This window comes from Lathyrus oleraceus, chromosome 5, assembly GCF_024323335.1.
Source record: "Lathyrus oleraceus cultivar Zhongwan6 chromosome 5, CAAS_Psat_ZW6_1.0, whole genome shotgun sequence".
NCBI lineage: Eukaryota > Viridiplantae > Streptophyta > Magnoliopsida > Fabales > Fabaceae > Lathyrus > Lathyrus oleraceus.
The window spans coordinates 245,464,176-245,488,527 of record NC_066583.1 but is presented as its reverse complement, the minus strand read 5'-3'; the positions used below and the strand labels follow the sequence as shown (position 1 = coordinate 245,488,527).

Sequence of the window (24,352 nt, the reverse complement as noted above, 5' to 3'; positions counted from 1 at the left end):
AAGTCTAAGGATGGCCTTAAAGCAAGGGAGGACATGTTAAAAATGGGAATGAGAACTGAATTAGCACCCGTGAAGAAAGGAAGACGAACATATCTACCACCTGCTGCTTTTACTTTATCTAGAAAGGAGAAAAAAATTTTGTGTAAGTCTCTGAGTGAAGTTAAGGTTCCAGAAGGATACTCATCTGATATCAGAAGACTTGTTTCTATGAAAGACCTCAAGTTGAAGAATTTGAAGACACATGATTGCCATGTTATAATGGAACATTTTCTACCGATAGGTATACGTTCTATTTTGCCAGAAAAAGTAAGAAGTGCCATAACTAAATTGTGTTTTTTCTTTAGGTCAATTTGTAGTAAGGTGATCGATCCCGAGATCTTACCAACACTACAAAAAGAGATTGTAATTACCTTGTGTGAGCTTGAAATGTATTTTCCTCCGTCTTTTTTTGACATAATGGTTCATTTAGTTGTTCATCTTGTGAAAGAGACACAGTTGTGTGGACCAGCATATATGAGATGGATGTACCCTGCTGAACGGTACATGAAAATATTAAAAGGGTACGTGAAATCCCGAAGTCGACCAGAGGGTTGTATTGTTGAACGATACATTGTTGAAGAAGCTGTTGAGTTTTGTACTGAATATTTGTCTAACGTTCAATCGATTGGACTCCCCAGAGCTCAGATTTTCGACAAAATGGAAGGTAAAAAATTAATTGGGAATAAAATTGTGACAATATCAAGGGATGAACGGGATCAAGTTCATTTGTATGTTCTGCACAATAATAATGAGGTTGAGCCATATGTTGAAATGCACAAGGATGTACTCCGAATGTTAAATCCGAACAGAAATGAAAATTGGATAGTTATAGAGCACAATCAAAGTTTCATACAATGGTTGAAGGATCATATTTATTTGAAGCGCTCTTCAGATCCTTCTTCGGTAACAGAAAGGTTGAGATGTTTGGCGTATGGTCCAAGTTTGCATGTGTTTTCTCATAGCGCATATTCAATTAATGGATACACATTTTATACCAAAGAACAAGATGATAAGAGTACTATGCAAAATAGTGGTGTCACCGTGCTAGCTGAAGCAATGCATATATCAAGTATGAAGGACTTAAACCCCAAATATGCAAATTTGTCATATTTTGGAGTTATAGAGCATATTTGGGTGTTTGATTACGAGAAGTTTCAGATTCCCATCTTTGGTTGCAAGTGGGTGAGTAGTAGTGGCATACAAATGGATAAGTCTGGATTTTTGCAAGTTGATTTTACTAGGGTGGGGTACAAAGATGAACCTTTTATTCTAGCATCTCAAGCTAAACAAGTGTTCTATGTGAATGACCCGAAGAGTACAAAATGGTCTATAGTGCTTTTCTCTAACAAAGTGACTGATGATAGCGGTGTCGATCAATGTGATATTGATGTTGAGAATGAGTCATGCATTAGACGGAATGAGTTGAATAGAAATGATGAAGTTGAGGATCTTATACCGGATGAGTCATATATAAGAAACGATCATAATGAGGGAATTTGGATCAATTCATCCGTACGCATTGCTAAGAAACAAGTGATTAATATTCCAACAAAGAAAAGAAAGAGATGTTAGTGACTTAGGTAAATTATCCATGGTTTCTTTATGTTTTTTTTTCATTTGTTTTGATTATAAGTTATATGTGGTAATGCATGATTTCATTATATTTTTGTATTCAATTGCTTTGATTATAAGTTATATCTGATAATGCATGATTTCTTTATTTTTTTGTTTTCAATTGTTTTGATTATAAGTTATATTTGATATTTGATGGTTTCCTTGGTTTATTACAGGTTAGACATGGCTGATGACCAACATGAGGAAGTTAGTAAAGTATCCGCGGAAGAAGAAATCCGAAGAGGCATCACAGTAATGCGAAGGGTGGTCCAAGGAAGATCTCGAGGCATCATACTAGATGTCTCTTGGAACAACCAGGGACAACTTATAGAACCTAATGGGCATACCTTAACTAGTTTCATCGGTGCACTAGTAAGGAATGAAATTCCCATTACGTGTGATGATTGGAGAAATAAAGAGTTGAAAGAGTCCAAAGAAAAAATTTGGAGTGAGATAAAGGTACAATCATTTGGCCCTTAATTATACCGTATCAATTATATTTTTTTCAATTACCGATACTAACTATCAATCTGTATGTTTTTCTTAGCGATGTTTTAACATCGAAGAAGAAAGAAGAGGGTTTTGCATGAAATTGGCCGGAAAGCTTCTTAGAGGGTTTCGGACATTTTTATCATCCAAGTTCCTTAAGGATGCGGATGGTAATTTTGTGGATGCGGAGCTTCCTAGAAAATATGAAAGTTTGATATCGGCTGAAGAATGGGAAGCTTTCAAATCCAAAAGACAAGATCCGACTTTTCAAAGAATAAGTGCTACGAATCGGGAAAGAGCATCGAGTCCCGCATATCCGTACCGAAAAGGACGTGTCGGATATGGACGCTTAGAACAATCCATGGTAAGTATTTATAAATTGCGAAAACAAATTTGTTCATCATATATTAGTTTTATCTGATCAAATTGTATGACTTAATGTGTAGCTGCAGAAGGAGGAAAGTTCAGAAACATCTCTTCCTGCACATGTTTTGTGGAAGGAAGCCCGTGTGGGCAAATCCGGAGTTCCTCAAGAAGACGTTTTAAACGTATACCAGAAATGTGTAAGTATAACATTTTTTCATTAATTGAATAACATTTTTATACACAAATATTTGACAAGTATACGGTATTCATCTGATTTTTCAGGAGGAGCTATCTCAGACTCTATCTCCCGATGATACTAAGAACATACTTAGTCGGGCATTAGATGTCCCTGAGTATTCTGGTCGGGTGAGGGGTAAGGGATTTGGAGTCACTCCGACCTCCCTCAGTGTTAGAAAAGGAAAGGCTCCTAGTAATCGGGAGCTTCATGCAAGATTGGAAGCCATGCAAGCTGAGCTTGATGCACTGAGGAGAGAAAGAGAGGCTAGCGCCTCAACGGTATACAGAGATGCTTCGGACAAAAACAGTATCAACTGTACCTTTCAGCCGAACATTCCAGAGGTAATTACATATAATTGTCTTAAATTGAACTGTTTGCTTAAATTATGTATTTGACATATATACACATTAACGATTTCTTGTTATTATTGGTTTTAGGGCATTTCCCATTGTCAGCTGTATTTGTCGTCACCACACTATCGGATGGTTGGCAAGGGAAAAGTGCATAACGTTAGCGGAGTATTACTCCACACTAGAGAGCTCCCTGCTGGATGTTTGAAGGTATCAGTTGATATTGCAGTTGACCCGAATGCATTATTACCATATCCTAGCGATGATTCGGATGCAACAACGGTGCACGAAGCAGTAGGTTCGTTTGTTGCATGGCCGACAAACCTCATATGCGTAGGATATGAGGTATGCTTAAAACTTATGTTAACTTTAATGTGTATATTCAAAGTTTAAAATTTATGCTTAAAATTTTACTTACATATTTTCCTTGATTATGTTAAATAGACTCCCACAAAATCCAAATCAAGAAAAGAGGTAATATACAATTATATGACATATATTCATGGAAGTTGTTACATTCTTAATTTGATCTAACTATTTATATGACATGTAGGTTCAAGAAAATGAGGTTAGCAATGCCTCCGCACAACAAATAAAGGAGGTTAAGAACGCCTCCGCACGGGTAAAAAGTTCTGGTGCTAAGAAGACCGTAGCTAGGAAAAAACCTACCACCAAGTATAGGTCGTGCCTCAGGACATTTATAGAGATGACCGATATACCGACCGGAGGTGTTCGGACTATACATATGGAGGAAGGGATTTTCGGCTTTGCTCACGACCAAATGATTGGTAATGAAGACTTCATGCAAGTATTTGGTCATGAAGAAATCGGCGTCAACGTTGTCAATACATATATTAGGTAAATCCGGTCTACTTTGTTTTATTAATTCGGTTTACTTTATGTTAATCCGGTTTACTTTATGTTTCAAAAGAGGTGTTAATGATGTTTTTATATTAGGTTTTTGTATGACAAAATGATGCGCCCCAATGATTTGGACCAGTCATTCGGATTCTTAGCACCAGCGAGCATCAACTTAGGTGCAATCTTAAATAACCCGGATTCCGTGACGGAGTACGTTCTTCGGATCCTCAATGACAATAAAAATGCGGAGAAGTTGTTTTTTATACCGTTTAATACCGGGTTAGCATTTCATTCTAAATTCATATTTTATAATTATTTTCCAAGTTACCATCTAACATTTGCCTAATCATTACAGTGGACATTGGTTGTTGCTCGCAATCAATCCTATCCGAGAAATTGTGTATTATCTTGACTCGTTAGGAAATGATTGGACAACATACCCGGATATGAAGCGCCTAATTGACACGTAAGTGAGAATGTTCAAAATTTTTCTTAGTTTATGTTAATTGTTCTAATTGCTTCATTTTTATTTTATTAGCATCCTACAAGCTTTTCGGGCCCAACGAGATATCCAAACCTCAAGGAGGGGCGCCAACCGCATTACATGGATTAAAGTGGCGGTATATTTTTAATTACCACATTTTTTATTATATTAGTGATGACACTTGATAAAACTTAGGATTTATAATCCATATTTTTTTTTCATGTAGTGTCCTCAACAACGTAATCAAATAGATTGCGGGTATTTCGTGTTGAGGTTTATGCGGGATACTCTTGCTTTGGGCCGATTAGTGATTCCCACCGATGTATGTATTACTAACTTATGAGTTAATTTTATATTTACACATATCTCATATAATTAAATAGTTGGAATTAATTCAAAATATTTTTTGCTTCATATGTAGTACTTTGAGGAATTCAAGTGTGCATTTTATACAAAGGATCAAGTGGACGAAATCAAAGAGGAGTGGTGTCAATTCATGATAGAGCTCAAAGTTTTTTCATAAATTTGTGTAATTTTGTAGTATATTTGTAATATATGTAATGACTTGTAAATGTGTACATAAATTTCGAGTATAGGTAATGACTTGTAAATGTGTACATAAATTTGTATATATTTTGATACATTTAAGGCAAAATTGGTTTGAATTGGTATATATATATTTGTTAGCCAAAAATTGGTAGAAAAAAGGCCAAAATGGCATGTATAAAATGTGATTCTGTCTGTCAAAATCTGGTTGAAAACAGGTAGAAATTCTGGTTTATAAACCTGGAAAAAATGTGGTTTAAAACAAAAGCTACAAAAATTTTCGTATACATTAGACAGCGCTTTTGGAAAAAGCGCTGTCTAAGGGGGGGCTTAGAAAGCGCTTTAGGCAAAAGCGCTGTCTAAGGGGGGGGCTTAGACAGCGCTTTTTGAAAAGCGCTGTCTAAGCCCCCCCCTTAGACAGCGCTTTTGCCTAAAGCGCTGTCTAAGGTATACCTAAAAAAATTAAAATAGGGGGGCTTAGACAGCGCTTTTCAAAAAGCGCTGTCTAAGCCCCCCTATTTTAATTTTTTTAGGTATACCTTAGACAGCGCTTTTGCCAAAAGCGCTGTCTAAGGTATACCTAAAAAAATTAAAATAGGAGGGTCTTAGAAAGCGCTTTAGGCCAAAGCGCTGTCTAAGGGGGGGGCTTAGACAGCGCTTTTAAGATTTCAAAAAGCGCTGTCTAAACCTTTAGCAGCGGAGGTTTAGACAGCGCTTTAAAGCGCTGTCTAAGGCTAAAAAAAGCGCTGTCTAAGGTCTTGTTTGGCGTAGTGTGTCATGTGTTATTTAAATTGCTTTGATAAGTAACAATATATATCTCATCATGTGGTTTAGGATTCGTTAGTTGTGTTGGCCCCTGAAGGTTCTTTTATTCTAAAACCACGACATGATATTTTAATAGAAGCAATCGAAACAAATGAGCATGATGGGCATGTCCATGGTGTTAGAGATGGCACCGACCTGAGATTATTCTATGGTACATTCATAAAAAGCACCTGACCTACGCAAAATGAAACAATTGAAGAGTTTGAGAAGAAGTTGGAAAGACAAAAGAAATAATTTGAAGATGCATTAGCAAAGGAGGAGGAAAATCGAAGGAAAGACGTGGAAGAAATGAAAGATTTATATGTAGTATGCTAGAATATTATGATATCTGGAATGTATGATATATATTATGTTGATTCTATTTTGTGTTCTTGTTATTTTTATGATGTAGAGAATCCGTGGAACCGTCCAATAGTGTACACATGAAGATGGTGATGATCAAGTTCATGAAAGAACTGTTGTACGTGGTACAAGCACAAAAGGAAGTTACTCAACCATCCCCGTCGATAATGAGATCCATAATGAGTTTTTGGCTTATTCTGAATAATCAATAACCTAATTGTTATTTCATGTTATGGATAAGAAAGATCTAATTTCTCTTGAGCTAGAACATGATCAAAAGTTAGAGTGTTTCTATGTCGATCCTACTGATATAAAGGATTTGATCATTGGAAAATAATGGTTGGACGTGGGGATACTTCAGGTTTGGTGCACGTAAGTATAAAATTGAATATCTCATTATGGTATATTTGTCGTTTTGTATAGAACTAATTCCTCACTTATTTGTTGAATTTTGTTTAACCATTTAGATACATTCATCGTGTTTGTATAGATTTAAATAAAGCAGATATTTATGGATTCTTGGATTTAGCCAGTATTCGATTTACACCTAATAGTCCAAAAAAGATTGAAACACCAATAGATTCACAGTTAGATTGGAGAAAAGACAAAGACTTAGCATCACTTCTCGATGTATGAGTTATTTTAAAATTGTGGTTTCTCTATTATAGTTACTTTCCATGTTTTACCAAATACTAATTATATATGATTGTGTTCAATCAGTGAATATGCTCGATTGATCATCATATCTCTTGGGACGAATATGATAACTACACTTTGTTCCTTACCCAAACCACTTGAATCTATGATGAAATAAACTATTACTAACTAAGTTTATATTTATGTGACTTTCAATAATATTTTCTTTGACTTTGTAATTAGTTTATCAAGTAATATTTTTAAAATATTTTCAATATACAGAGTTGTGGAGCGACACTATATTATGAACAATTCTAGAAAAAGTTCACATTTTGTACGCCCAAGGTAATTGCATTACATTTTATATACATGTATAGTTACATGCATGTGTGATTATATATTCATGAAATGTTTAAATTTGTGGACGAGGAGACAAGAAGAGGGATACGAGTGTGAGTATTATGTTATGAAACACATGTTAAACATTGTCTCCGTCGACATTGTTGATTCTTGGGATCAAATATATATATATATATATATATATATATATATATATATATATATATATATATATATATATATATATATATATATATATATTATGTCATGAAATGTTTATAATAACATATTAATGTTTAAGTTTGCTATTATATTTCAAATAGTGTGATATTCAATTTTCTTAAACTTTTTATATAGACGTTTAATGACAAGACACATTTCTCTCCTAATTACTTAAAATATATCTGTAGACGTTGGGCGTTTATTTTCAATATGCTACTTGAAAAGGGCGCTAATATATGATTTTTGCTTTGATGTTTGTAAATATATCATTTTATCTTTGATGTTTGTAATTTGTAACAAGGATAAATATATGTTTGTAAATAATATTTTTGACAAAAAATACTTAAGTTTGTAATATATGTATAAAATATAGGTAAATAAAATATAGGTTTTTTATATAAGGAAAAATAAAATAAAACAGTATTTCACCATGATTGATTAAGAAGACTGTGGTGATAGGTAGCACACTAAATATTGTATAAGATACCATCTATAGGAATCAAAGTCATGACCTTTATATATTGCACAACGATTGTTTACTATAACCGTTGTGATAGGTAACATGCTACTTAGTTTATCACAACGATCAAACACCCGTGGTGGAAAATATCATACTTACAACCACACCCTACCTCCCAACGGTTGGTTAACCGTATCCATTTTCCAATCTTTGTAAAATGGGGTTTCCATAGTAGTGTTTGCAGTATATATTTAATGAAACCATCCACATGAGTGTCAAGTAGTGCCTTTAGTATGGGATATTGGCGAAATATCTATAATACTCATTAGAAAAATCAGACACGTGCATGACCTAATAGCGCACCACAACGTCAACAGAAAGAAATATGAGGGGTGTGATGCGAGTGGTAGACCTCTAACATATACTGTGTCTTTGGTTCATATAGCTTGCTACACAAATGTCACAATATGTTAAATTTATCATTCTAGGATTGATTCTTATAGTTTGGAACATCAGTTTGACGCATTACATATATAATGTCAGTCCAACAATTTTTTATAATATTTCTTAATTATTTTATTTATATGTAGGGAACTGTTGTAGTTATTATCTATATAAAAAATAATTATTATTGTTATAATTTAAAATAACTTTTTGATAAATAAATTATATTTTTATTTAAGTTAAATCTCATTTATTGATAATTACTAGAATAATATTATGAATAATATTTAAATAAAATCACAAGGTCAATTTAACTCTTTAATGTTTTTTAATGAAATTAAATAAATTTAATTTTAATAAATAAATGCATCATTTTTTATCAATTTACATACGGTACATTTTGGATATGTTATGCTGCAAATTGAACCTGCAATAAGACAAATTAAGATGGTTATGATGAAAATTGATCGTAAGTAACTAATAAGTTTTTATTGATTGATTCTACTCTCACCATATATATACAAAATGTGAAAAAACTTTGAATATGGTGAAAATCACAAAAGTCTTCCAGAATTATATTACTTCCTAAAATTAATATTTCACAAAAACACTCTACTACTAGGTTAAAATCTTTATCCTTGCAATTTCAGTATCCTCGTCTTAGAATTTGTTAAATCCTAGAGGATTAGCGTATTACGCTTAAATCCTTAAGGACGATGCAATCATGTGTCTCAAATAATGTCACCGGATTTTATTTTGCATCAGAAAAAAGTTTGCCAATTATTATTAATTAACAAAAATCTTTATTTTTATTAATTGCACTACTTAATTATCGTTGTCGGTTGTCATATCTTACCCATTGTAATTTTTCAAAAATAGCGTTTGCAATTTTCACTCCATCCTTTATTAACATTGTTATTCACATGCGCACACATTGTCTTTCTCTCTTCCTCTCTTACTCTCAATTTCATAATTTTGTTGGCAAGTTTTTTAACTCTTTATTTTATTAAGTTGCTCTCACAAAATCCCAAGTTTTGCCTTGTGTTACATCCCTATTTAAAGGTATATATTGTTTATATTGAATTATTCAATTTTTTAAGTTTGTATATTTGCTTGCAGCCTTGTGTTTGATTAAGTTCTTTCAATCATCATTTTCATTTCTTTTGAATTTTAAGTTTTTTTGTTAATTTAATTCTTTCAGTTATAAAATTTTAAATTATTTGTCATGTTTTTCAATTGGTCAAGATTTTAATCGATCAACAATTTATTTTTGACGGAACATGAAAGATGACAAGTAACAATGTAACAATTAATTATGTGAAAATCAGGTTCTATTATTTTAATTTGTTCTCTTTAATTTTATTTATAATATTTTTTATATATTTTATGAATTATTTTTTTGATTTATTTTAAAATATTAAATGTCAACTTGAAAATATCAATTAGGTTACTCAAAATTACAACAACAAAAATCAAGCTTTTATTATATCGCAAAAATGGTCTCTAGATAAATTCATTAAAACAAACAAAAAATTATAAATATGAAAATATAGGTAATTTTTCATTGATGTTGCTATAAAACAAATGAAAGGTCTAATTACATTTTTTTTGAAATTAAAATTAATCTAGGATCGAAATGTCTTAACCAAGATTGAGTGGGTTAGTTTTACTATCCATTGGAATTTTTTTTTTATCAAAAATCGATTATGATAATTTAATAAAAAAAATTGCATTAAAAAAAGTCTGAAAAATAAATTTTATTTAAATTAATTATATTTAAAAAATTAATTTTATAAAGGTTCAATACTTAAAGTTCACTATAAGCCTCAATATTGGTTGAGACGGTCCTGCGACCAAGCATCTGATATCTTCACCGAGCATTTCAAGCATGAAACTTCATCAAGTTAAGATATTTTTTTGGAGTAACAAAATCAAGTTTAAGGGGGTGTTGAATATTTAAATTGAATTTGAATTTGTTAGTTTTTGGGGCTTAGTAATTTTAAGCCCAAATTTTTGTTGTAATAGGTCCAACTTCTAGAAGCCTATTCTAGAGAGATTTATAGAACTCTCTAGAAAATAATGATAAGTTATTATTTTTGTTGAATAATAGAGAGTTCTAGAGAGTGATTTATATTCATTAGATTAAGTTTCTCGTGGCAAAATCCTAGTCTTTGATTTAAGAATGTCACTAGTATAAATAGAGGTGATGTACTTGAGTTTGTATCAAGCCAAAAATTATAAACACTCAATAATAAAGGTAGTCTTCCGTTTCTCAAAAGTTTCACATCCTCCCCTAAATACTTTTAACACTCTTTTCACCTACCAAAATCTTCCTTCCAATATTTATTATAATTTTTTTTATATATTCAGACGCATTAATATTTTTATTATTGGAAAAAAACACAATAACCCATTTATATGTATAAACCCATTACATAATTCCAACCCCTACCTTTATATTCAATTGGGTCTCTTCAACCATTATGCAACAGTCGTAGATACCTTCCATTGTCAATACCAACTCAACTTGACAATCAATGGAGACAAAAGTTATCATAAGTTTGATTTCAATATAGGTATAATTTGCACAATTTCTCCCGATCTTATTCCCCCATATATTTTTTCAATCTAATTTGTAATAAATCTTGTTCTAAATTATACAGCTTGATTCTAACTGTTAAAGATGAAATTTGTTCATTCAACAACATTTCTACCTTACGATTTAATTGGTCTTTTGTCAGAGATTTTTTCCTTGAGTCAACGACCGTGATTTCCTTGATTAAATGAGGTGAGTTTTCTCTTAATTAATGATTTTTGCTGTCATTGGGATTTTGAGTTTTCTGTTATGGAGTTTTGTTGAGGTCAAATGTTTGTGAGTAAAAATTATATTTTTCTCCTCTCTTTGTTTCATTAAGTGTGTTCGATGGATTGTTCTAGCGGGTTATAATAAATGTTTGTTAGGTATTTGTTAGATTCTTGCACTTATACTTGATTTAATCCTATTTAAGTGGATGGATTATTGAACTTACATTAGATTTGATCATATTAAAGTGGTTGGATTATAAGTTCAATTGTGTATTGTTTCATGTCCCAATTAAGTCTGATTTCTAGTTGCATTTATCCACATATTTTAATTTCCTTTTGGGATGTGCATTAAAGGGGTCTCACTCCTATATTCAAAGCTATATATATATTCTTATGTTTTATTATTTTTCATAATGAATCAACAGGCATTCAAACAGAACCTGCAAACAGTGCTCAAGAAGTAATGCAACTTTTGTTGATTGGTGTGAATTTTGATATCATATTTATTGATATTGATTTTCCCATAATAAGTAGACCTCAGGTATCAACAATTTATTTCTTCGTTTCTAGATTTGAGATAAATTGTTATTATATCTTCCACTAAAATATTTTTTTATTGTATTTTATTTAGTTTGTGATGGATATGCGTGCATTGGGGATACAAAGAAAAATAGTCCGCAAGTTATCAAACTTTGGTGATTATAATTCAAAAATATTTCTTGAAGCATGATTTAATTGCAACACTCATAAATCTTTGTCTCGAGGAATTTTTGAACACATCGTTGAAATCCTTCACTTTATATGAATATAATGTTCCTCATTGTTATGATGTGATATGCTTATTATTTGTAGGAGACACATTGATTCTTTGAGTTGAAATATTAAATAAATTATGAAATGTATGGGATAAAAAATAAAAGTAATTTATCTACAATATTTTGGAAATTAATAACGATCGGGAATAATGTGACGAAGGAAGCAAATCCATAATAAACTAATATAAGGGGTAATGTTACTGAAATGATGGAATCTACTCCATCGTCAATTCCTGAACCATTGCTAAAAACTCTGACTGGATCATCATCGTGACTACAAGATATAATACTTTCTCATCCTCCTTCAAGACGAATCACAATACCACAGGATGATATGGATGGCATTGGATTTACCAGATCCTCCTCCAAGCTGCATTATCACAATTTCATTCTCAAAGCTGCATTATCACAACTTTAAATTACATTATCGAAGCCTTTAAATTACATTATCAAAGCCGTATTATTACAATGTCATCCTGAAAGTGAAAATTTTGTATATTATCTTAAGTCTAAAGATCTACCTCCTAGTTATATTATCACATGTACTGGCTTCACATGTATTAAGGAATGATAAATACGAATAACTCGCTTAAATATGTAAGGAATGATTGTTACAAACAAATTGCTTGAGTGTATATTAAGATTATTTTAAATGGATGCATTTTTTAACTTTATATATATAATTTTTTTATAGCAAAGATGATAAATTTTTAGTCTTATTTTTTTAAACTGAGTTGTGCGATTAAGTATAATTACTTAAGCTATTTGTTATGCTTTGGGGAATTTTTTACAGAACATTAGATATTTGCACCCTCCATCTCACGTTACCATTCAAATTTCTTCACCTGGAAAGCACCCTCCATCTCAATGTTTATCAAATGGATCTAGTATTCCTATGTATATTTAATTCTATTATATTTACTCATTAAGGAAAATCATTGTATTTGTTTTTCTTAGGTAGTTTTCTTTGGTTATGTGCATGTAAAGTCAAAGGTTGAAAAATAAAATATGTCTAGAACTATAATCTTTACGAATAACTAAATTTAATAAAACACTTTTATAGTAAACAAGGTGAGGTGGTGTTTCATCAAGATCGCTTCTTAATCAGTTTTTAAGTAGCTGAGACGTTGTTCACCAATAGTGCAATATTCATTAGTTCGTCATTAGATATACATTAAACCCGATCCTTTCACTTTCCATTGTGTTATACAAATTACAGTTTTTGTTTATACATTATGATGTTAATTTTACAAATATAACATGCGAGTAAGGTATAGAAATTGGCATCATCGTAGACACTGACAAGTTTAAGCCGTTAAAAAATTCGGTAGAAGATAAATTAGTTACTGTAAGAGCATAATAATTTAGAATTAACTGGTCAAATTTCCTCATTGTTCAATGTCAATGGCTCATTCAACTTCTACTACATAAAGTAAGATTTGGATTTCATGTGTGGGAACTGTTGCTTTTACTTTATATATTTTCCACATTTAACAAAGTCAAAACATGAGAATGAAGTTTTGATCAACCAGTTCCAATTGCGTGATTCTCTAACTATAGAAAAATCTACTAGATCACGAAATTTACTAAGTCATTGACCACGTACCATTACCGAGGCTTTATACCTACAAAATGAACAAAAAGATGGTGTCCCAAATAGAGAGTTTATAAGCATTTCATATTTTTATGATGATATTCCTTACAATTTACAAGACCAATACAGTCCTAAAACTTGATAGTTATGTGCAAACTCCAATTATATTCTTAGGAACGGAAGCTAGGGGTGGGAGGTTCAATATCAACTCGAAATTTACATGTCATGGTATGTTCAGAGAATGGAATATTTGATGAGAAATTACTTATCATGTTTTTCAATTGGTTAGGATTTAAATCGATCAACAATTTATTTTTGACGGAACATGAAAGATGACAAGTAACAATGTAACAATTAATTATGTGAAAATCAGGTTCTATTGTTCTAATTTGTTCTCTTTAATTTTTATTTATAATATTTTTTATATATTTTATGAATTATTATTTTTATTTATTTTAAAATATATAATGTCAACTTGAAAATATGAATTAGGTTACTCAAAATTACAACAACAAAAATCAAGCTTTTATTACATCGCAAAAATGGTCTCTAGATAAATTCATTAAAATAAACAAAAAATTATAAATATGAAAATATAGGTAATTTTTCATTGATGTTGCTATAAAACAAATGAAAGTTCTAGTTACATTTTTTTTGAAATTACAATTGATCTAAGATCAAATTGTCTTAACCAAGATTAAATGGGTTAGGTTTACTATCGATTGGAAAAGAAATTTTATGAAAAATCGATTATGATAACTTAATTAAAAAAGTTGCATCTCAAAAAGTCTGAAAAATAATTTTTATTTAAATTAATTATATTTAAAAAATTAATTTTATAAAGGTCCAATACTTAAAGTTCACTATAAGCCTCAATATTGGTTGAGACGGTCATGCGACCAAGCATCTGATATCTTCACCAAGAATTTCAGGCATGAAACTTCATCAAGTTAAGATTTCTTTTGGAGTAACAAAATCAAGTTTAAGGGGGTGTTGAATATTTAAATTGAATTTGGGTTTGTTAGTTTTTGGGCCTTAGTGAGTTTAAGCCCAAACTTGTGTTATAGTAGGTCCAACTTCTAGCAGCCTTTTCTAGAGAGATCTATAGAGCTCTCTAGAAGATAATGATAAGTTATTATTCTAGAGAGTGATTTATAGTCATTAGATTAAGTTTGTGGTGGCAAAATCCTAGTCATTGATTTAAGAATGCCACTAGTATAACTAGAGGTGATGTACTTGAGTTTGTATCAAGCCAAAAATTATAAACACTCAATAATAAAGGTAGTCTTCCGTTTCTCAAAGGTTTCACATCCTCCCCTAAATACTTTTAACACTCTTTTCACCTGCCAAAATCTTCCTTCCAATATCTTGTATTTTTATTATAATTTTTTTAAAATATTCAGACGCATTAATATTTTTATTATTGGAAAAAAAACACAATAACCCATTTATATGTATAAACCCATTACATAATTCCAACCCCTACCTTTATATTCAATTGGGTCTCTTCAACCATTATACAACAGTCGTAGATACCTTCCATTGTTAATACCAACTCAACTTGAATCAATGGAGACAAAAGTTATCATAAGTTTGACTTAAATATAGGTTTAATTTGCACAATTTCTCCCGATCTTATTCCCCCATATATTTTTTCCAATCTAATTTGTAATAAATCTTGTTCAAAATTATACAGCTTCATTCTAAATGTTAAAGATGAAGTCTGTTCATTCAGCAACATTTCTACCTTGCGATTTAATTGGTCTTTTGTCAGAGATTTTTTCCTAGAGTCAACGACCGTGATTTCCTTGATTAAACAAGGTGAGCTTTCTCTTAATTAATGATTTTTGCTGTCCTTGGTGTTTTAGTTTTCTGTTATGGAGTTTTGTTGAGGTCAAATGTTTGTCAGTAAAAATTATATTTTTCTCCTCTCTTTGTTTCATTAAGTGTGTTCGACGGATTGTTCTAACTGGTTATAATAAATGTTTGGTAGGTATTTGTTAGATTCTTGCACTAATATTTGATTTAATCCTATTTAAGTGGATGGATTATTGAACTAACGTTAGATTTGATCATATTAAAGTGGTTGGATTATAAGTTCAATTTGTGTATTGTTTCATGACCTAATTAAGTCTGTTTTCTAGTTGCATTTATCTACATCTTTTAATTTCCTTTTGGGATGTGCATTAAAGGGGCCTCACTCCTATATTCAAAGCTATATATATATATTCTTATGTTTTATTATTGTTCATAATGAATCAACAGGCATTCGAACAGAACCTGCAAACAATGCTCAAGAAGTAATGCAACTTTTGTTGATTGGTGTGAATTTTGACATCATATTTATTGATTTTGAGTTGCCCATAATAAGTATACCTCAGGTATCAACAATTTATTTCTTCTTTTCTAGATCTGAGATGAACTGTAATTATATCTTCCACTAAAATATTTTTTTATTCTATTTTATTTAGTTTGTGATGGATATGCTTGCATTGGGGATACAAAGAAAAATGGTGCGCAAGTTATCAAACTTTGGTGATTATAATTCAAAAATGTTTCTTGAAGCATGATTTAATGGCAACACTTAGAAACGTTTGACTCGAGGAATATTTGAACACCATTGAAATCCTTCGCTTCAAATGTTAGTAGTGGGCATGCTATAAAACCATAGTGATCATAATTTAGAAATGATTCTTGAAGCTTGAAGTAGGAGTTAATGGCAACACTCAAAAATCTTTTACTCGAGGAATTTTTGAACACATCATTGAAATCCTTCACTTTATATGAATCTAATGTTCCTCATTGTTACGATGTGATATGCTTATAACTTGCAGGAGAGACATTGATTCTTTGAGTTGAAATATTAAATAAATTATGAAATGTATGGGATAAAAAATAAAAGTAATTTATCTACAATATTTTGGAAATTAATAACTATCGGGAATAATGTGACGAAGAAAGCAAATCCATAATAAATTAATGAAAGGGGTAATGTTACTGAAATGATGGAATCTACTCCATCGTCAATTCCTGAACCACTGCTAAAAACTATGACTGGACCATCATCGCGAATACAAGATATAATACTTTCTAATCCTCCTTCGAGTCGAATCACAATACCACAGAATGATATGAATTCATCTGATCCCACTCTAAGTCGCATTATCACAATGCCAATGGATGGCATTGGATTCACCAGATCCTCCTCCAAGCTGCATTATCACAATTTCGTTCTCAAAGTTGTATTATCACAACTTTAAATTACATTATCAGAATCTTTAAATTACATTATCGAAGTCGTATTATTACAATGTCATCCTGAAAGTGACAATTTTGTATATTATCTTAAGTCTAAAGATCTACCTTCTAGTTACATTATCACATGTACTGGCTTCACATGTATTAAGGAATGATAAATATGAATAACTCGTTTAAATATGTAAGGAATTATTGATACAAATAAATTGCTTAAATGTGTATTAAGGTTATTTATATTAAAAAATTTAAATGGATGCATTTTTTAACTTTATGTATGTATTTATTTTATTGCAAAGATGATAAATTAAGATAAATAATCACATTACATCAACTAACAAAACAAGTTAGGAGTACCAGAAGTACTCTCCAGTAAGCCAAAATAAAATAGTAAAAACAAGAGAACATAAGTTTTTATTAACATTGTATTTCTTAGGTGATTTTCTTTGGTTATGTGCATGTATTTGTCATGCTTGTACAGACACATGAATGTAATGTCAAAGGCTGAAAAATAAAATATATCTAGAACTATTATCTTCACAAATAACTAAATTTAATAAGACGCTTTTATACTAAACAAGGTGGTGTTTCATCAAGATCGCTTCTTAATCAATTTTTAAGTAGCTGACACGTTGTTCACCAATAGTGCAAAATTCATTAGTTTGTCGTTAGATATACATTAAACCCGATCCTTTCACTTTCCATAATGTTATACAAATTACAGTTTTTCTTTATACATATTTTAGGATGGTTTATGATGTTAATTTTACAAATATAAGATTAAGCCGTTAAGAAATTGGCATCATCGTAGACATTGACAAGTTTAAGCCGTTAAGAAATTGGCATCGTCATAGACATTAACAAGTTTAAGCCATTAAGAAATCCGGTAGAAGATAAATTAGATACTGTAAGAGAATAATAATTTAGCATTAACTGATCGAATTTCCTCATTGTTCAATGTCAATGGCTCATTCAACTTCTACTACATAAAGTAAGATTTGGATTTCATGTGTGGGAACTGTCACATATAAAGATTTAACAACTCGTGCTTTTACTTTATATATTTTCCACATTTAACAAAGTCAAAACATGAGAATGAAGTTTTGATCAGCTAGTTCCAATTGCGGGATTCTCTAACTATAGAAAAATCTACTAGATCACGAAATTTACTAAGTCATTGACCACATACCATTACCGAGGCTTTATACCTACAAAATGAACAAAAAGATGGTGTCCCAATTAGAGAGTTTAAAAGCATTTCATCTTTTTTATGATGATATTCCTTACAATTTACAAGACCAGTACAGTCCTAAAACTTGATAGTTATGTGCAAACTCCAATTATACTCTTAGGAACAGAAGCTAGGGGTGGGAGGTTCAGTATCAACTCGAAATTTACATGCCATGGTATGTTCAGAGAATGGAATATTTGATGAGAAATTATTTGTCATGTTTTTCAATTGGTTAGGATTTAAATCGATCAACAATTTATTTTTGACGGAACATGAAAGATGACAAGTAACAATGTTACAATTAATTATGTGAAAATCAGGTTCTATTGTTCTAATTTGTTCTCTTTAATTTTTATTTATAATATTTTTTATATATTTTATGAATTTTTTTTTTGATTTATTTAAAAATATATAATGTCTACTTTAAAATATGAATTATGTTACTCAAAATTACAACAACAAAAATCAAGCTTTTATTACATCGCAAAAATGGTCTCTAGATAAATTCATTAAAATAAACAAAAAATTATAAATATGAAAATATGGGTAATTTTTCATTGATGTTGCTATAAAACAAATGAAAGTTCTAGTTACATTTTTTTTTTTGAAATTAAAATTAATCTAAGATCAAAATGTCTTAACCAAGATTAAATAGGTTAGTTTTACTATCCATTGGAAAAGAAATTTTATGAAAACTCGATTATGATAATTTAATTAAAAAATTGCATCTCAAAAAGTTTGAAAAATAAATTTTATTTAAATTAATTATATTTAAAAAATTATTTTTTTATAAAGGTCCAATACTTAAAGTTCACTATAAGCCTCAATATTGGTTGAGACGGTCATGCGACCAAGCATCTGATATCTTCACGAAGAATTTCAAGCATGAAACTTCATCAAGTTAAGATATTTTTTTGGAGTAACAAAATCAAGTTTATGGGGGTGTTGAATATTTAAATTGAATCTGGGTTTGTTAGTTTTTGGGCCTTAGTAATTTTAAGCCCAAACATGTGTTTTAGTAGGTTCAACTTCTAGCAGCCTATTCTAGAGAGATTTATAGAGCTCTCTAGAAGATAATGATAAGTTATTATTCTAGAGAGTGATTTATAGTCATTAGATTAAGTTTGTGGTGACAAAATCCTAGTCATTGATTTAAGAATGCCACTAGTATAAATAGAGGTGATGTACTTGAGTTTGTATCAAGCCAAAAATTATAAACACTCAATAATAAAGGTAGTCTTCCGTTTCTCAAAGGTTTCACATCCTCCCCTAAATACTTTTAACACTCTTTTCACCTGCCAAAATCTTCCTTCCAATATCTTGTATTTTTATTATAATTTTTTTAAAATATTCAGACGCATTAATATTTTTATTATTGGAAAAAAAACACAATAACCCATTTATATGTATAAACCCATTACATAATTCCAACCCCTACCTTTATATTCAATTGGGTCTCTTCAACCATTATACAACAGTCGTAGATACCTTCCATTGTTAATACCAACTCAACTTGAATCAATGGAGACAAAAGTTATCATAAGTTTGACTTAAATATAGGTTTAATTTGCACAATTTCTCCCGATCTTATTCCCCCATATATTTTTTCCAACCTAATTTGTAATAAATCTTGTTCAAAATTATACAGCTTCATTCTAAATGTTAAAGATGAAGTCTGTTCAATCAGCAACATTTCTACCTTGCGATTTAATTGGTCTTTTGTCAGAGATTTTTTCCTAGAGTCAACGACCGTGATTTCCTTGATTAAACAAGGTGAGCTTTCTCTTAATTAATGATTTTTGCTGTCCTTGGTGTTTTAGTTTTCTGTTATGGAGTTTTGTTGAGGTCAAATGCTTGTCAGTAAAAATTATATTTTTCTCCTCTCTTTGTTTCATTAAGTGTGTTCGACGGATTGTTCTAACTGGTTATAATAAATGTTTGTTAGGTATTTGTTAGATTCTTGCACTAATATTTGATTTAATCCTATTTAAGTGGATGGATTATTGAACTAACGTTAGATTTGATCATATTAAAGTGGTTGGATTATAAGTTCAATTTGTGTATTGTTTCATGTCCTAATTAAGTCTGATTTCTAGTTGCATTTATCTACATCTTTTAATTTCCTTTTGGGATGTGCATTAAAGGGGCCTCACTCCTATATTCAAAGCTATATATATATTCTTATGTTTTATTATTGTTCATAATGAATCAACAGGCATTCGAACAGAACCTGCAAACAATGCTCAAGAAGTAATGCAACTTTTGTTGATTGGTGTGAATTTTGACATCATATTTATTGATTTTGAGTTGCCCATAATAAGTATACCTCAGGTATCAACAATTTATTTCTTCTTTTCTAGATCTGAGATGAACTGTAATTATATCTTCCACTAAAATATTTTTTTATTCTATTTTATTTAGTTTGTGATGGATATGCTTGCATTGGGGATACAAAGAAAAATGGTGCGCAAGTTATCAAACTTTGGTGATTATAATTCAAAAATGTTTCTTGAAGCATGATTTAATGGCAACACTTAGAAACGTTTGACTCGAGGAATATTTGAACACCATTGAAATCCTTCGCTTCAAATGTTAGTAGTGGGCATGCTATAAAACCATAGTGATCATAATTTAGAAATGATTCTTGAAGCTTGAAGTAGGAGTTAATGGCAACACTCAAAAATCTTTTACTCGAGGAATTTTTGAACACATCATTGAAATCCTTCACTTTATATGAATCTAATGTTCCTCATTGTTACGATGTGATATGCTTATAACTTGCAGGAGAGACATTGATTCTTTGAGTTGAAATATTAAATAAATTATGAAATGTATGGGATAAAAAATAAAAGTAATTTATCTACAATATTTTGGAAATTAATAACTATCGGGAATAATGTGACGAAGAAAGCAAATCCATAATAAATTAATGAAAGGGGTAATGTTACTGAAATGATGGAATCTACTCCATCGTCAATTCCTGAACCACTGCTAAAAACTATGACTGGACCATCATCGCGAATACAAGATATAATACTTTCTAATCCTCCTTCGAGTCGAATCACAATACCACAAAATGATATGAATTCATCTGATCCCACTCTAAGTCGCATTATCACAATGCCAATGGATGGCATTGGATTCACCAGATCCTCCTCCAAGCTGCATTATCACAATTTCGTTCTCAAAGTTGTATTATCACAACTTTAAATTACATTATCAGAATCTTTAAATTACATTATCGAAGTCGTATTATTACAATGTCATCCTGAAAGTGACAATTTTGTATATTATCTTAAGTCTAAAGATCTACCTTCTAGTTACATTATCACATGTACTGGCTTCACATGTATTAAGGAATGATAAATATGAATAACTCGTTTAAATATGTAAGGAATTATTGATACAAATAAATTGCTTAAATATGTATTAAGGTTATTTATATTAAAAAATTTAAATGGATGCATTTTTTAACTTTATGTATGTATTTATTTTATTGCAAAGATGATAAATTAAGATAAATAATCACATTACATCAACTAACAAAACAAGTTAGGAGTACCAGAAGTACTCTCCAGTAAGCCAAAATAAAATAGTAAAAACAAGAGAACATAAGTTTTTATTAACATTGTATTTCTTAGGTGATTTTCTTTGGTTATGTGCATGTATTTGTCATGCTTGTACAGACACATGAATGTAATGTCAAAGGCTGAAAAATAAAATATATCTAGAACTATTATCTTTACAAATAACTAAATTTAATAAGACGCTTTTATACTAAACAAGGTGGTGTTTCATCAAGATCGCTTCTTAATCAATTTTTAAGTAGCTGACACGTTGTTCACCAATAGTGCAAAATTCATTAGTTTGTCGTTAGATATACATTAAACCCGATCCTTTCACTTTCCATAATGTTATACAAATTACAGTTTTTCTTTATACATATTTTAGGATGGTTTATGATGTTAATTTTACAAATATAAGATTAAGCCGTTAAGAAATTGGCATCATCGTAGACATTGACAAGTTTAAGCCGTTAAGAAATTGGCATCGTCATAGACATTAACAAGTTTAAGCCATTAAGAAATCCGGTAGAAGATAAATTAGATACTGTAAGAGAATAATAATTTAGCATTAACTGATCGAATTTCCTCATTGTTCAATGTCAATGGCTCATTCAACTTCTACTACATAAAGTAAGATTTGGATTTCATGTGTGGGAACTGTCACATATAAAGATTTAACAACTCGTGCTTTTACTTTATATATTTTCCACATTTAACAAAGTCAAAACATGAGAATGAAGTTTTGATCAGCTAGTTCCAATTGCGGGATTCTCTAACTATAGAAAAATCTACTAGATCACGAAATTTACTAAGTCATTGACCACATACCATTACCGAGGCTTTATACCTACAAAATGAACAAAAAGATGGTGTCCCAATTAGAGAGTTTAAAAGCATTTCATCTTTTTTATGATGATATTCCTTACAATTTACAAGACCAGTACAGTCCTAAAACTTGATAGTTATGTGCAAACTCCAATTATACTCTTAGGAACAGAAGCTAGGGGTGGGAGGTTCAGTATCAACTCGAAATTTACATGCCATGGTATGTTCAGAGAATGGAATATTTGATGAGAAATTATTTGTCATGTTTTTCAATTGGTTAGGATTTAAATCGATCAACAATTTATTTTTGACGGAACATGAAAGATGACAAGTAACAATGTTACAATTAATTATGTGAAAATCAGGTTCTATTGTTCTAATTTGTTCTCTTTAATTTTTATTTATAATATTTTTTATATATTTTATGAATTTTTTTTTTGATTTATTTAAAAATATATAATGTCTACTTTAAAATATGAATTATGTTACTCAAAATTACAACAACAAAAATCAAGCTTTTATTACATCGCAAAAATGGTCTCTAGATAAATTCATTAAAATAAACAAAAAATTATAAATATGAAAATATGGGTAATTTTTCATTGATGTTGCTATAAAACAAATGAAAGTTCTAGTTACATTTTTTTTTTTGAAATTAAAATTAATCTAAGATCAAAATGTCTTAACCAAGATTAAATAGGTTAGTTTTACTATCCATTGGAAAAGAAATTTTATGAAAACTCGATTATGATAATTTAATTAAAAAAATTGCATCTCAAAAAGTTTGAAAAATAAATTTTATTTAAATTAATTATATTTAAAAAATTATTTTTTTATAAAGGTCCAATACTTAAAGTTCACTATAAGCCTCAATATTGGTTGAGACGGTCATGCGACCAAGCATCTGATATCTTCACGAAGAATTTCAAGCATGAAACTTCATCAAGTTAAGATATTTTTTTGGAGTAACAAAATCAAGTTTATGGGGGTGTTGAATATTTAAATTGAATCTGGGTTTGTTAGTTTTTGGGCCTTAGTAATTTTAAGCCCAAACATGTGTTTTAGTAGGTTCAACTTCTAGCAGCCTATTCTAGAGAGATTTATAGAGCTCTCTAGAAGATAATGATAAGTTATTATTCTAGAGAGTGATTTATAGTCATTAGATTAAGTTTGTGGTGACAAAATCCTAGTCATTGATTTAAGAATGCCACTAGTATAAATAGAGGTGATGTACTTGAGTTTGTATCAAGCCAAAAATTATAAACACTCAATAATAAAGGTAGTCTTCCGTTTCTCAAAGGTTTCACATCCTCCCCTAAATACTTTTAACACTCTTTTCACCTGCCAAAATCTTCCTTCCAATATCTTGTATTTTTATTATAATTTTTTTAAAATATTCAGACGCATTAATATTTTTATTATTGGAAAAAAAACACAATAACCCATTTATATGTATAAACCCATTACATAATTCCAACCCCTACCTTTATATTCAATTGGGTCTCTTCAACCATTATACAACAGTCGTAGATACCTTCCATTGTTAATACCAACTCAACTTGAATCAATGGAGACAAAAGTTATCATAAGTTTGACTTAAATATAGGTTTAATTTGCACAATTTCTCCCGATCTTATTCCCCCATATATTTTTTCCAACCTAATTTGTAATAAATCTTGTTCAAAATTATACAGCTTCATTCTAAATGTTAAAGATGAAGTCTGTTCAATCAGCAACATTTCTACCTTGCGATTTAATTGGTCTTTTGTCAGAGATTTTTTCCTAGAGTCAACGACCGTGATTTCCTTGATTAAACAAGGTGAGCTTTCTCTTAATTAATGATTTTTGCTGTCCTTGGTGTTTTAGTTTTCTGTTATGGAGTTTTGTTGAGGTCAAATGCTTGTCAGTAAAAATTATATTTTTCTCCTCTCTTTGTTTCATTAAGTGTGTTCGACGGATTGTTCTAACTGGTTATAATAAATGTTTGTTAGGTATTTGTTAGATTC

General features: G+C 30.4%; 3 long non-coding RNA genes across 5 annotated transcripts in view; 2 read left to right on the top strand and 1 right to left on the bottom strand.

The window, feature by feature from the left end:
- Positions 1-10,487: 10,487 nt before the first annotated feature.
- Positions 10,488-24,352, bottom strand: part of LOC127083493 (uncharacterized) — a 108,645-nt gene continuing 94,780 nt past the window's right edge. For both annotated transcript variants that reach the window (XR_007788446.1, XR_007788447.1), the window contains exon 3: positions 10,488-10,574. This is a non-coding gene — a long non-coding RNA (uncharacterized LOC127083493). The remainder of the gene's footprint in view (positions 10,575-24,352) is intronic.
- Positions 10,585-12,471, top strand: LOC127083490 (uncharacterized). Of its 2 annotated transcripts, none has more exons than XR_007788441.1 (4): positions 10,585-10,831; positions 10,997-11,043; positions 11,486-11,601; positions 11,692-12,471. It is a non-coding gene; the product is annotated as an uncharacterized LOC127083490 (long non-coding RNA). The 2 variants fall into 2 exon arrangements; XR_007788440.1 differs by having other exon boundaries at positions 10,919-11,043.
- LOC127083488 (uncharacterized) overlaps positions 23,613-24,352 on the top strand; it is a 114,699-nt gene continuing 113,959 nt past the window's right edge. The window contains exon 1 of the long non-coding RNA XR_007788435.1: positions 23,613-23,952. This is a non-coding gene — a long non-coding RNA (uncharacterized LOC127083488). The remainder of the gene's footprint in view (positions 23,953-24,352) is intronic.